The sequence below is a fragment of the Dendronephthya gigantea genome, unplaced genomic scaffold (genome assembly GCF_004324835.1).
Source record: "Dendronephthya gigantea isolate DGI-Jeju-01 unplaced genomic scaffold, DenGig_1.0 000018F, whole genome shotgun sequence".
Classification (NCBI taxonomy): Eukaryota; Metazoa; Cnidaria; class Anthozoa; order Malacalcyonacea; family Nephtheidae; genus Dendronephthya; species Dendronephthya gigantea.
In genome coordinates this window covers 374,979-388,894 of record NW_021163028.1, presented here as the reverse complement: position 1 = coordinate 388,894, position 13,916 = coordinate 374,979, and the positions used below count along the sequence as shown (strand labels likewise).

General features: G+C 38.0%; 1 long non-coding RNA gene across 1 annotated transcript; it reads left to right on the top strand.

Moving 5' to 3' along the window:
* Positions 1–6,045: 6,045 nt before the first annotated feature.
* Positions 6,046–8,615, top strand: LOC114520879. Its single transcript, XR_003686736.1, has 3 exons — positions 6,046–6,347; positions 7,614–7,694; positions 7,853–8,615. It is a non-coding gene; the product is annotated as an uncharacterized LOC114520879 (long non-coding RNA).
* Positions 8,616–13,916: the final 5,301 nt, after the last annotated feature.

Genomic DNA, 13,916 nt, shown 5'->3' with positions numbered 1-13,916 from the left:
TGATTGCCATTACGAGACCTCCGTTTCCAAAAATAAAAGCCCAGCAATAATAATAATAATAATAATAATAGAATCATGATTACAATGAGTGCGATTTCCCTATTAGAAAGGGGAAGGGGTTCCCCATTTTCCTTTTTTTCTTTTTCACAGTTCCTATCTAATGCGCAATATTCATTTGGACCTCCGCAATCCGAATTTTTGGTGCACATCTCAGTGACACAATTCCTCCGACATACGTTGGGGTAGATACCCCGCTTACAACAATACTCGGATAAAACACAATCAGAACTTGAAGCACATCGCGGGCAACGATTGGAATCACGACAACTGTTATCCAAACAGCATTCACTTCTCGCACAATCACCATCAGTAAAACAATAGAGACCATGACAGCTGTACGGCGTACACTTTCTTTTCGAACCACGAACATTCCCTTTACAGCAAACGAGATTAATTGCCAAATTTTCCACGCAATCCTTGTTTGAGCTACATTCTTGCTCAGCTTCGACTAAACCGATTTCTTTCCTTAATACTACGTTCCAACATAAGAATATAAACACAAGTACAGTCAACATCTCCCGCTGTTGAAATAAAGACGAAAAAATTCTCTGTTATTCAGCAACTGATCGTTCGAGAAAGCCCTTCATATGACAGACACAGACAAATCGCTTGTATAAAGAGTAACTTTATTTATCGTGACGAGGCAGATTGGTACAAGACAGCATCACACCTGCATGCAGGCCGTGGCATTGATAAATAAACCTGGTTCCCGTATGTTGCCGACAGTCGACAGATTTATTGTTTGTGGCCGGTGACGAAGAAAATTTATTAAAAATAACAAAGTATTTGTGCGGTGATAAAATACGATATTATTTTTTTCGCAAATCGGAACATTTTCTCACCCAATTAAGTTTCCACAAAACAAAATTATTAAAAATATTACTTAGTCTCTTTCAAGAAGAAGTATCTACTTGCATAGCGTAGGCAGCCTGGCAATTTAGTCCCGCTACGCAAATTCAAATTATTATTTAATAATTCATTTCTTTAGAAATTCATTGTTTTCACAGTCAATAAACACAAAAATTTTAGCATAGCATTTTGAGAAAAATACTTTGATTTCAAAAAGTTTATTCCTAATATACTAACAAATTAACTGTTTAACGTTGCAGTGGAAACGTATTGACAAAAAAGGTATTGATTTTGTTTTATATAGAATCGCAACCATTTTAGCCGGAATTTAAGAAAATAATTGAACAACAGTTAATCTTATTTCTAAAGCATTCCTAAATTTATTACATTTTGGATAAAAAGCTCCAATTATACTGATACCAAAAACAGAGTAGCTATAGCTGTATTAACCGTATTTAACCCAATTAATTATTAAATTAAAACAAGAGTTGCATTTTGCAACATAAATCCTTTACGTGTATAGCTAGCTATAAATAAGGGTTCAATTACTGTCTCACAAAGCAATAATATCGAAATAAAAGGAAACCAGAATTACCAGTAATTCAATATAAATATTTACAGCACTCGTTGATTTAGATTTAGATGTTTGCGTGCTTGTGGTCGTGGGTTGATTATTAGTGCATTTATTGATTGAAAGATCACAATATTCAGCGGTCGGCCCACACTCTTGATCGTAAGCGCATATTTCCCCCACGCAACTTCTCCGACACATACGGATACCTCTACAACAATATTCTCCAGGACCGGCACAATCTCTATCGTCATGGCATACTTCAGTGAGACAGTTTCTCCTACAAACACTAGGATTCGGCCCCTTACAGCAGTATTCCGACGTCGCGCAGAAAATATCTGAAATGCAGCTCTCGCAACGAGTGTGATTGACACATTTATTATCTTTGCAACATTCGCCTTTTCCACCGCAATCACCATCTGTAATACAATACCGACCAATACAGTCGTAGGGACGACATGTTCTCTCGCTGGGCCGGGAAAGTCCTTTACAACAAAAGGCAGAAAATTCTTGATAGTCGCTTTCACAATCAGAATTCGTGTAACATTCATCTTTCGCCACAGCTATATGGACTACTGTGATTGATATTATGCTGCTACATAGAAATAAAATCAGAGGTATTTTCGTCATGGTTTCTACTTGATTTCTGAGTAAAAATTGCGTGGTTAAGATTTTTAGCCGACGCGATACACCGCTGAGCATTCAGCCGCATAGAATTACTTAAACAAAGAGCCTGGTTTTGTGAACAACAATAATTAATATAAACGCATTTATATAAGCCTTCTTTGCTCTTTCTTCAAAATAGGTTGAATTAAACCGGTGTGATGCAGGGCGACGTTTTCAGTGCACTCTAATACCACTGCTTGGGGTTGGTTGACAAATGTATAAATCTCTTATTAGTGAGTTTGTGTAAAAAAAAATCATTAAAAGGTGTATTTCTCAGACTAATTGCACTTTAAATTATTTATTAGCCAACGTGCATTATTCATTTTCATATCTGTTATATGCTAAAATGTCTTCAATTAAAAAGTCAGTACAATTCAGAGGACTCAAAAATCTTATTTTCGCTGATAATTTTCAGTTCCGGTTAACCGCGGTTTTTGTTAGGATATTTCTGGACAGTACTGTAAATACAGTCTTCAATTCATCGTTCTTCAATTCATCTGTTATCCATACATTTCGAGACTTGCTTGATGCAATTCTGGTGCTAATTGTATAATAGGACGCGATTTTTCAAAGAAAATCGGTTAGGTTATTTCTGGACAGTACTGTATAAGGAATCATGTATAAAATAATCCTTTGCGCGCTTGTGCTTACATTTACGCTTTCGTTAGATTTTATCTTTAAGCCGGTTTTCCACTAGCGTTTATTTTCGCGCGAAGCGACATTTTACTTTGTTTCAAAGCTCTCAACTGCAACCATCTGGAACAAATTGCTCAAATACAAAAGAATAAAGTCGCTTCGCGCGAAAAATATCGCTAGTGGAAAACCGGCTTTATCAATGTGCATCTGGGACAGCAATAATTCGATTCTAAATTACATGAAGTGTTGTCAAGAATAAACTTGTGATTGGCCTTTACCCCGCAGAATAAAACTGTAATAAATGGAGCACATCTATATAGAAGCGATTTTTTTTATTATAACACGCTGAGTATTATATTAATGTCGATACGACGCTAACAATGTCAACAATAAATTAAAATGCAGTCAGTCTCGCAAATCAACCTTAAACGTTTGATCATGTCTTTATAATGGCGTTTTAAGCATACTAAAACACATGCACTTAAGCCGGTTTTCCACTAGCGATATTTTTCGCGCGAATCCACATTTTAATTTTGTTCCAGAGCTCTCAAATGCAACCATCTGGAACAAATTGCTCAAATACAAAGGAATAAAGTCGCTTCGCGCGAAAAGTATCGCTAGTGGAAAACCGGCATTAGGCCCGTTTCAGACGTCGACGGAACTGTTTAAGTTCATTTGCATTCGATCGTAATTTCATAAAGTTTTATTAATAAAAATTATTAACAAAATTTAAAAGCATTTTTATTACTGAACTCTAACTTTGACTTAGTTGCCAAATTTGTTGAACTTCATCGACACTAATGACAGCAATAAACAGTAGAACTAGAAGTTACTAGAAGTGCTGCCTTGAAGACAGGGCGGTATGAATTATAATTACAGTAGAAATTTACACTAAAGTAGAAATTTATCCAGAGTATTTACAATGTTATGTTCAGTATGTCTATACGACGTTCATATATCATTCAGAAATGGACAATTTGTCTAATTTGTAAAATAAATATTACAGTGATTTGTCTGATATGTGAAATAAATATGTATATATATACATACAGAGAAAGTTGAATATTTGTAATAAGCATTTTTGACGGTCTCAATATACCCTTGGCTAATTAAGTTATTTGGTTTAAAAACCTGGCTCTCATGAAGCATGAGCCAATCACTTGCGCAATTTACGAATGAGAAGAAGGCTCCAAGATCAAAAGGTATGTGAAACGTAATTATCGATTAAAGTGTGTCAGCCAATCAGCTTGGAATTGGTCGATCAAAATAAAACCTGTCAAGAACTCTTGACAAACAGTGAAAAGGGTTATTTCCAGCACACAGTATGTCATTCAATAATGCTAAATCCCATACATTAACATTTGTAAAATTATCATACACTATTGCAGTCAAGGTCATAGCTAGACATTGTTTACCAGCATTTTGTCTAAATTTTTTTGTATCGTCCTGGCTAAAATAAGCACAGATTGTTTTACTTGGGTCAGCGACATCATAATTATGCTCCAATGCGGGCACGATATTGCTCAACTATTATTCCCATCATTCCCATCATCCCCATCAATGATTTTAAAAGATGTTGTACGTTTTGCGACCACTGCGGACTTTGTGTATTTATTACCAGATTCACCAGTTAAGAAACTATTATCAAGTCCATAAAGTTCACACAGCCTCGTGGTATAGAAAGTGCTATAGCTCATTACGAGCATCATGTTCTCCAAGTAGTCGGAGAGTTCAGCTGCTTCTGTGGATAATCTAACGTATGGAATTTTAAAGCTTCCTTGACGCCGCAATTATACGTCACAAAACGTCATAAACTTGGACATCTCGACATCCAAAAATCCAGGGGCCGGTTGTATGAAGCCCGTTTAGCTTAAACGGTGGATAAGTCAAAATTAAATAACACTCTTACATCTCTCTTGAATGAGTCAACTTGAATATTATGCACTGAATATGTAGTTGTAAACAGTATCTTTGTATTAAGGTTAAAAATATTCAGTTCGCTTGTTGAATAAAACGGCAGACTTTCTTTCTATTTTGAACTTATCTACCGTTTAAGCTAAACGGGCTTGATACAACCGGCCCCTGGGGCTGGTTGTATGAAAGCCGGATAGCGCTATCCACCGGATAGTGGTTTTTTCAATCGCTTTAAAATCGCCCGTTGTTTGCTATAACTTTGATTAAATCTTAGTATTCCTAAATCGAGTATCCCCTTTAATAATTGCTGGTTCCAAAAATGAAATTTTATCGTTTTTCGAGCATTTTTAGAACGGTTGAAAAAATCACTATCCGGTGGATAGCGCTATCCGGTTTTCATACAACCGGCCCCTGATGTCGACTATACATAGCTCGGGCAAACGGACTGGCGCGAGTACAAGATCAGCTAACGCGCAAGAGCCATGCTAACGCGAGGCAGCAAATATTAACCAAAGAGCTGGTACCACTGAGTTTTATCATACTAGTTTTGTATAAAACAAAAGTCAAACGTTTAGGCATGAATGACAGCAGCGAAGACAACTTCTTCTTCTACCATTCATTACGAAGGGGTTTAAACTATAAAAATAGATTCTAGGCAAATAGATTTATAAATTTATTTCGCTAATAGCGTAAACAATGAATGGAATGTGCCTACACAAATTGTTTATAGTTACAGTTAAACATATTTGTAAAGTCCACGAACTCAGTTTGACAGTATAGTAGCTTCTTACAGGATAAATCCTTAGAACTGGTAAAAAAAAAATGTGGGTTACCTATGTGCATAAAGGTTAATTTAGACTGTTCTAAGGTTTTGAGATATATGGTTCATTCAATATTTTTGTTCTACTTTCTATCTTTTATGGTTTCTTTTAACTGAAAAGGATATGCCTTATGTGTGTCGATCGTGGTTATTGTGTGTTATATATTTGTTTGTTTGCATAACTAAAGTATTTGTGACCGCCTCACATAGTAATAGTATGAAAATGAACGGAAACCAAAGTTAACAGTATTTCAATATAAATATTTACATCATGCAAATTCGTTGATTCAGATGGAGTCACGAGGGTCTTGGGTTTATTACTAGTACACCTCTTGATTGAAATATCACAATAATGCGCGGATCCGCACTCACGATCATTAGAACATTTCTCCCCCACACAACTTCTCTGGCATGTACGGATTCCACTACAACAATATTCTCCTGGACCGGCACAATCTCCATCGTCACGACATGTCTCAGTGAGACAGTTCCTCCGACATACATTAGGATTCTGCCCCTTACAGCAGTATTCTGAAGAAGCGCAGAAAGAGTCCGAATTGCAACTCTCGCAAAGAGTGTGGTCGACACATTTTTTATCTTTGCAGCATTCGCCTCTTCCACCACAATCACCGTCTGTGATACAATGCTGACCAATACAGTCATAAGGACGACATTTTCTATCGCTCAACTGGGAAATTCCTTTACAACAAACAACAAGAAATTCCCGAAAACTTCTCTTGCAGTCTGAATTTGTGAAACATTCATCTGTCGCCACAGCTACATGGACTACAGCGATTGATATTATACTGCCACATAGAAGAAAAAATAGAGGTATCTTCGTCATGATTATTACTCGATTTCTGATTAAAGATAGCGTGGTTAAGATTCTTTAGCTGACGTGAAGGCGGTGTATCGCCGCAAATTCTGCGACGTATAGTTAATTAAAAAAGATTTTGTGAATAACAAATATAGACGTTTATGAACGCCCTCTTTCTTCAAAAATATAGATTGAAACCTCAGCAGGTTCAAAATAGATTGCAATGAAATTTGTATTTTTATCATTGGCTGTGCACACCCACGTCTCATTTATGAGTTTGCATTACAATATTTCTTTTGAAATAACAAATTAGGGGGTAAATTAAAGAATTTAAAAAAATGTTGTGGGAAGTCCGTTCCCACATAGATTTAGTTTCTTGTGTATATTTTTGTCCCCGAGCCGATGCGAAGCACCGGGCGAGGGTACTAATTCCGCCCGGAGATTTTAATTATGTCCGGGAATGCAAATGCATGCATGTTAAATCGCTCTAGATCTTTGAATTTTCAGTGAAACCTCGCAAATTTACTTAAGGCGCTTTGTTTTTCAGGCCGGTCACGGTCGCATAGGCAGGATTTCAAAGGCCGCTTCGCCCGCGTGGGTGAAGCGGACGGTAATGGAGAATCGCCTTTAGGTGCTCACAGGATCGTCACTTTGTCGAAAGCGCAACGTTACGCGCGTAACTTCATATTTATTTTAAAATACCTTAACCCTACTGAAAATCTGCGGGACAATGTCAAGGGGATAGTGCAAGAAAGGAATTCATTCATAAAGCGTCCATGATTTATGGGTTGCTGTAAAGACTGTCCATAGGATGAATTTCTTTTGACCGTGAAGAGTACCACCTTAACAGAAAGTATGCCACGCCGGTGTAAGGCCGTTATGAATTATAAGGCCAAAGAAGGGTCAACAAAATATTGATATTTCATATAGTTTAGCATGTAATCTAGTCTATATTTACTCGTATATATTGTTAGAGGGACAGTTACGTTCATTTGAGAGCACTTTAACTTGTTTTGAGCAGTTCTTTTTGACCGCCAGTGTATTTCTCATTTCACAAAAAACTCTCCGCGCACAAGAAACTCGCCCCAGTCTTAAAATCACGTGTTTGAATTTTAATATAATTATACCATATAGTATTAAATTCAACACGAAGTTTTACGAAACATGCGTTAAAAATACTTTGTCAAACAGCAATATTCCACTTGTTGAAAAATAATTCTGCTCATTCCTACGTCTGAGTCAGACCTCCAATATTTATTTTATCCTAATATTTCTCCTAGGTTTTATAAATGCCGCCAGAAAAATACCGCTAAAGTATTTCGCTCGGGCAATTATACAAAAGAAGCGAATTGTGTTCATAGGTAAATATTATATACCTAATTTATGCGTCTGAGGAGAATGAAATTGGATATATTGATCTGAACTTAAGCATTTTATGATTGTAATGCTTCCCATAGATTTCACGTTAATTCTCGTGGTATTTAAGTTGAATATGAGATGCGTATTATTCTTTTTATAGACCAAAGATGGCAACGAGAGGGCCAACAAGATGGGATGTCTCGAAAAATTGCGAGAAATTTTGAGATGAGGTTATATGTGTCGAACGAAAAGTTGGAAACGTTTTGTGAATCAGGTTCGTATTCAATTAAATGAAAATCTGCGAGACCAAGCACTACTCCTGCAAACTGGAAAATGGAAAGAAAGCAGAAGGAAAACCAGGTTCAAAGCGATCGAATCCTTCTTTTAAAGCGCAGTTTCTGCTGTTCCTCTTGAAAGTCTTTCTCACGTTATTGCTGAGGGTGGTAATGCTACAGTGTTGTGAAATAATATCTACTGGTGGTGATATTCCAACAAGTCCTCTACCATCAGAGTTCTTTATCACTGGGATAAAAAATGCGTTGGAACGTGTTCGTCACTTTCAGGATGTATTTCAGGACGATATTTCACCTGAACGTGGATACCCCGCTCTCGCCTCCGCGATGCCGTATTATCGTGTGCTTTTTAGATTGCTAGCGTTAGAATTATCGAACAGTTAAATAACGGAACAACTTTCGCTGTGTAGCGGTATTTCTGACGTTTCGTGAACTAAGCGTGTAATTGCATGTGGTTCGCTCTTAGTGTCCTTACTGTGGCATGGCAAACGAGCTAACATTAGGTAGGAAGGACTTGTGTTTCAATTTTAAACAAAAGCGGTGAGCCCCTGAATTTTCGATTTTGGTGCATAGTGAGGACGCGCGTCGACATCGATTAGAATCACAGGGAATGCTCGTATTAAAACAGAATTCGTGGATTGAGAATTTTTTTAGTGTTCGTTAAATATGTAAAATTTTATTTGAGAAATTTTCAACTGTAATATTCCTGTATGTTTGCATGGTGACCAGTGGCGTAGCCAGCCTGACGATTTTGTCCCGCTATGTAAATTTTGAGTTATTATAATTATTCATGTCTTCAGAAATCTATAGTTTTGAGAGTCAGTGAACGTTAACACCAAAATATTAGCATAGCGGGACAAATCGGGAGGCTGGCTACGCTACTGATGGTGGCATCAATAAGCACTGATGAAGGCCCGGGTTAACGGACCGAATCACCGAAAGCTTTGCAGTATTAGATACTTATGTGGTGTACCTACAAGCTTAATTACTTAATTTTAAATGTATTGTCATTACTATTTTTAGCGTTCACCGTTCCCCTCCTTCCGTTCTCAAATTCTCTTCATTTACAAGTTGGTTTGAATGATTTATTAGTGAAGTCCGTGTGTTATTATTTAAGTCCTGTGCCCATGTGTATGAGTCGTAAATGCGTAGTGCGAACTTGAAATGTGGACAGAGTAGTTTGAAATGTGTTATGAGAATTTCATTTGGTGTTTTTTGACTTTATACGCAATGTATCAGGCACAAAAAAATGACCTACGTCTTTTTTATTATTCACATTACCATTTCAGGATTGCCCAAAACGCAGTGAAACAAAGTAAACAAGTTCAAAAGGTTGGAAGGACAAGACGTCGCTGAGTTTGCATTGATGCTATTAACAACAATTGCAGCTATTTGAAAGCCACCGTTAACCGTGAAGTTTTTATCACGTTTGTTTACGTTTCAAACTTTTGGGTTTAACCCAGGGCTTCCATAATTTATTTGCATATAGCTTTACTCGCACAGGGATGGGATTGGTGAGCAGAGAGAAACAAAGAACTTTTGAAAAGGAAGTATAATTTCTGCAATTAATAACGACTCCTCCCCCCATAGTGGAGCTCTTTTCTAGGGAAATTTCCTTAGAAATGGAAATCCTGGTTTAACCGGAAACGTTGAATGTTAAACTATAAACCAATGAGGTTACATTGTGATGTTTTGACAGGTTCCGCCCAACTGTCGAAATTAATATCACAGTGTAACGTGATTGGTTTATAGTTTAACATTCAACGTTTCCGGTTAAACCCAAAAGTTTGAAGCGTAATCAAACGTGATAAAAGCTTCACGGTTAACGGTGGCTTGCAAATAGCTGTATATTATACCATGTATACCATGCTGTGTATTATATCAACAGATTATACCATGTTTCTTATTCCATGTTTCTTATTCCATTATTCCATATATAACACATAGTTGATAATGAATGCCGTAAAGAACCAATCAGAAGAAAATAGAGGTTTAGTAATACATTAATGCCAACCGTAAACATTAGGGATTTCGTTTTCAACCAATCTACATGCATCTGTTGATTTTTTCAACTAAGCCAATTATACATGACGCATATATAGGCGAATTTGCGAGTTTTTCTATAGCCGTAATTTTTCGATCAAACGAGATTTGAAGAATTTTGCGCCTAGTTGAATAAACCCAAATTGTTAATACTTAATAGGTGGTTTGCAATTGCCGCCATTTTGGTTGATCTTTCAAAACATGTACACAATTTTTTTCATCTTTGCTGTATGTTAATACCCACCCAATAATACAACAGAGATGATAAGCAGTTACAAAATAAACAAGGAAAAAGTAAATCAACGCAGTTTGTTCTCTTGAAAAGCAGAAGTAAAGCAGCTGATAAAGATTTGATCGCTGTTACAGAAACTTGGCTGAAACCGACGGTTATGGATTGTGAAGTGCTGCCCGGGACAAATTGCAACATCTTTAGAAAAGACAGAACTTCTCGGCCTGGTGGAGGAGTTATGTTGGTCGTTCGAGATACGATTACGTGTTTTCGTCGTCAAGATTTGGAGGGGGATAGTTCTGAGGTTCTATTTTGCGAGATTCGACCTAACAACAGACGTAAACTTCTTGTTGCTGTCTACTATCGACCACCGGATTCCAGTCTTGAGTACTTGAAGGAGTTAAAAGCATCTCTACGTCTAGCACATAATGCCAAATTCGATCAGCTCATTTTATGTGGCGACTTCAACTTGCCAAACATAGACTGGGCTACTGGCACCTCAAAAACCAATGACGCTATTGAGAACTGTTTCACAAAGTTAGTGCGTGATAACTACCTATGGCAATTAGTAGACTTCCCGACACGGATCTCTAACACACTGGATCTAATATTAACCAATGTACCTGAAAAAGTTAAAGATGTTTATGGGTATGATGACGTCATTTCTACTGATCATAAACTCATCAGTTTCTCCATGGATTTTAACACTCCAAAAAAACTAACTGTCAAACGCAACGTCTTCGACTACAAGCGCACTAACTGGAATGACCTGAATGAGGCTCTTTCTAGAACCCCTTGGGATTTGGCTTTTACTTCAAATAATGTCGATGCAACCCTAACCCACTGGTGCGATTTATTTCTTGCTGCAGTAAAGGATCACGTGCCGGTGCGCCAGGTCAAGAGTGCGTCCGCCCATCCATGGATCGATGCAGAAATGTTGTCCTGTATCCGACGCAAAAATAAACTTCGGAAAAAAGCTCGGGCTACAGGGAATCCAGACGACCTCTCGCGGTATTCTGAAATTCGACGGGAAACAAAAAGACTCATCGCGCAGAAAAAGAAGGAGTCTGGCCATAAACTTGGTGATGTGCTTGCGAGCAACCCAAAACGTTTCTGGTCCTTGATAAAGTCATTAACTACTAAACGTTCTATTTCCAACGTCCTGCGTGATGGCCAAATGATTGTGTCTGATCCAGTTAAGAAAGCTAATTTGATGAACTCGTTCTTCAACTCCGTATTTTCACCTCACTCACCTGTCTCTCCTGCATCTTTTCCTTCCCGTGATGTTGATCAGCAACTATCTGATATCGAACTGTCAGTTGGTGAAGTAGAAGCTGTTTTGAATACACTGAATCCATCTAAGGCATGTGGACCTGACAACATCCCTGGAAGACTTATTACATCCACCGCAGCAGCTATTGCACCAAGCCTGTGTCGTCTCTTTAATATGTCTTTATCCCTCGGTGTTTTCCCAGAAAACTGGAAGAAGGCCAACATTACTCCTGTCTATAAAGTAACGATCCTTCACTGCCAAACAACTACAGGCCAATCTCTCTACTGTGCATCCTATCCAAGGTGCTAGAACGTTGCGTATTTAACCATTGTTTTCCACATACATCGCAGTTCCTCTACCCCCTACAACATGGATTCCGTCAAGGCCATTCTACTGAATCTCAACTACTGGTTGTGTATCACGACCTGTTGGATTGTGTAGCCAGTGGCAAGGAGATTGATGTTTTATACCTGGATCTGTCGAAGGCATTCGATAAAGTTCCGCATCACCTGCTACTCGCCAAACTTTCTAAACTTGGTATATCTGGTTCCCTCCATCAATGGTTCCATAGCTATCTGTCTGACAGGTACCAACGAGTAGTATTAGAAGGTGCGTCTTCTGACTGGTTGCCAGTTTCATCCGGGGTGCCTCAGGGATCAATCCTCGGTCCCTTTCTGTTTATCGTCTTCGCAAATGATCTGCCTGGCTACATCACCACAGGGTCCACTTTAGCGCTGTTTGCCGATGATTCAAAATTGTATAAAACCCTTGATAGTCCTTCGTCGACGATCAATCTCCAACAAGACCTGAATAACATTCGGGATTGGAGTGCTGATAACTCAATGCTTTTTAATCCCTTGAAGTGTAAAGCGTTGCGCATCTCCAGAAAAAAGTCACCCAGTCACAAGTTCGACTACATCTTGGATGGACATTTGTTGGAGAGTGTGTCAAGCATCAAAGACCTTGGTGTGACTGTCTCCAGAGATTTACAATGGTCTAAGCACATCGAGGAAATCACGGCAAAGGCAAACCGAACGCTGGGATTGGTGAAGAGAGTATGTAGAGATGTGCAAGACGTGAAGACAAGGAGGACGCTGTACTGCACTCTGGTTCGCCCGCAGTTGGAGTATTGCTCCAGTGTTTGGTCGCCATACACTGCTAAACATCGGGCATTAATTGAAAATGTTCAACGCCGCGCCACCAAATTCATCCTGAACTACCCAGAAAGTAATGTATCTTACGCCAACAGACTCAGCGAACTTAACCTGCTACCCCTGGAATATCGAAGATCTATCAAGGACATTACTCTATTTTATAAATTCAACTCTGGTACTATGTATATCGACTCTAAGGGCATTTTCTCTCCAGTAAACTGTGCTCGTTTAACACGTAATTCTAGTTCACATAACTTTAAAACCAAGATATCACACAAACAAGATTATTTTAGATTCTCCTTCTTTCCACGGGTGATAAATTTGTGGAACAAGCTACCGCATGATACTAAAGCCTCTTCATCATTACAATCACTTAAAACAAGGCTTATACTTCAATCTAAAGATACTCTGCAAAGTTACGTTCCTCCATAATACATAATACTTAGTAATAATAACTTCTGTTTTGTAATAATGTAAGCATATGTGACCGCCCGAGTTTGTTTGTAAAATTTCTGTATATGTCTGTACTAGTTGTATTTTAGTGTATTTATTTTTAGATAAGGAGACAATTACAAATTGGGACTTATGTCCTGTTATTGCCTCCTGTCACTGCTGTAACTTTTAGTGACAAACCAATTAAAAAAAAAAAAAAAAAAAAAAAAAAAAAAGTAAACTTTGTAGAATCAACCAAGATGGCGCCTAATGACTGATTATGACGTCATATGCAAACCGAGAATTGGTACCTTTACTATCAAGCAAATGTCTTTGCTTATATATGTCGCTGAAGGGATGAAGTTTTTTTCATACGTAATATAACACGTGACTTCACATGCACGTGACCTCAATAGTTGTCACAGACAGATTTGAAGCGAAAAAGTAGCAACTATTACTCTATTAGAGCATGCCATGAACTGCATGTGAGGTTTACAGTGGGCAGGAGTGCTGCTAAAGTCTCTAATATGATCTTTGTGTACAGATTTAAAACGACAAACGCCAAACGTAGGTTACGTGATCAGGCAATACGAACACTGGAACCGGTTGTACGAAAGCAGGATAGCGTTATCCACCGGATAGTGATTTTTTCAACTGTTTTAAACATGCTTGAAAAGCGAAGAAACTACAGTTTTGGAGCTAGCAGTTGTTAAAGAGTTAGACAGCCCCAGTATAAGAATACCAAGGTTTAATCCAGGTTATTCTGAATAACGAGCTGTTTTAAAGCAATTGAAAAAGCT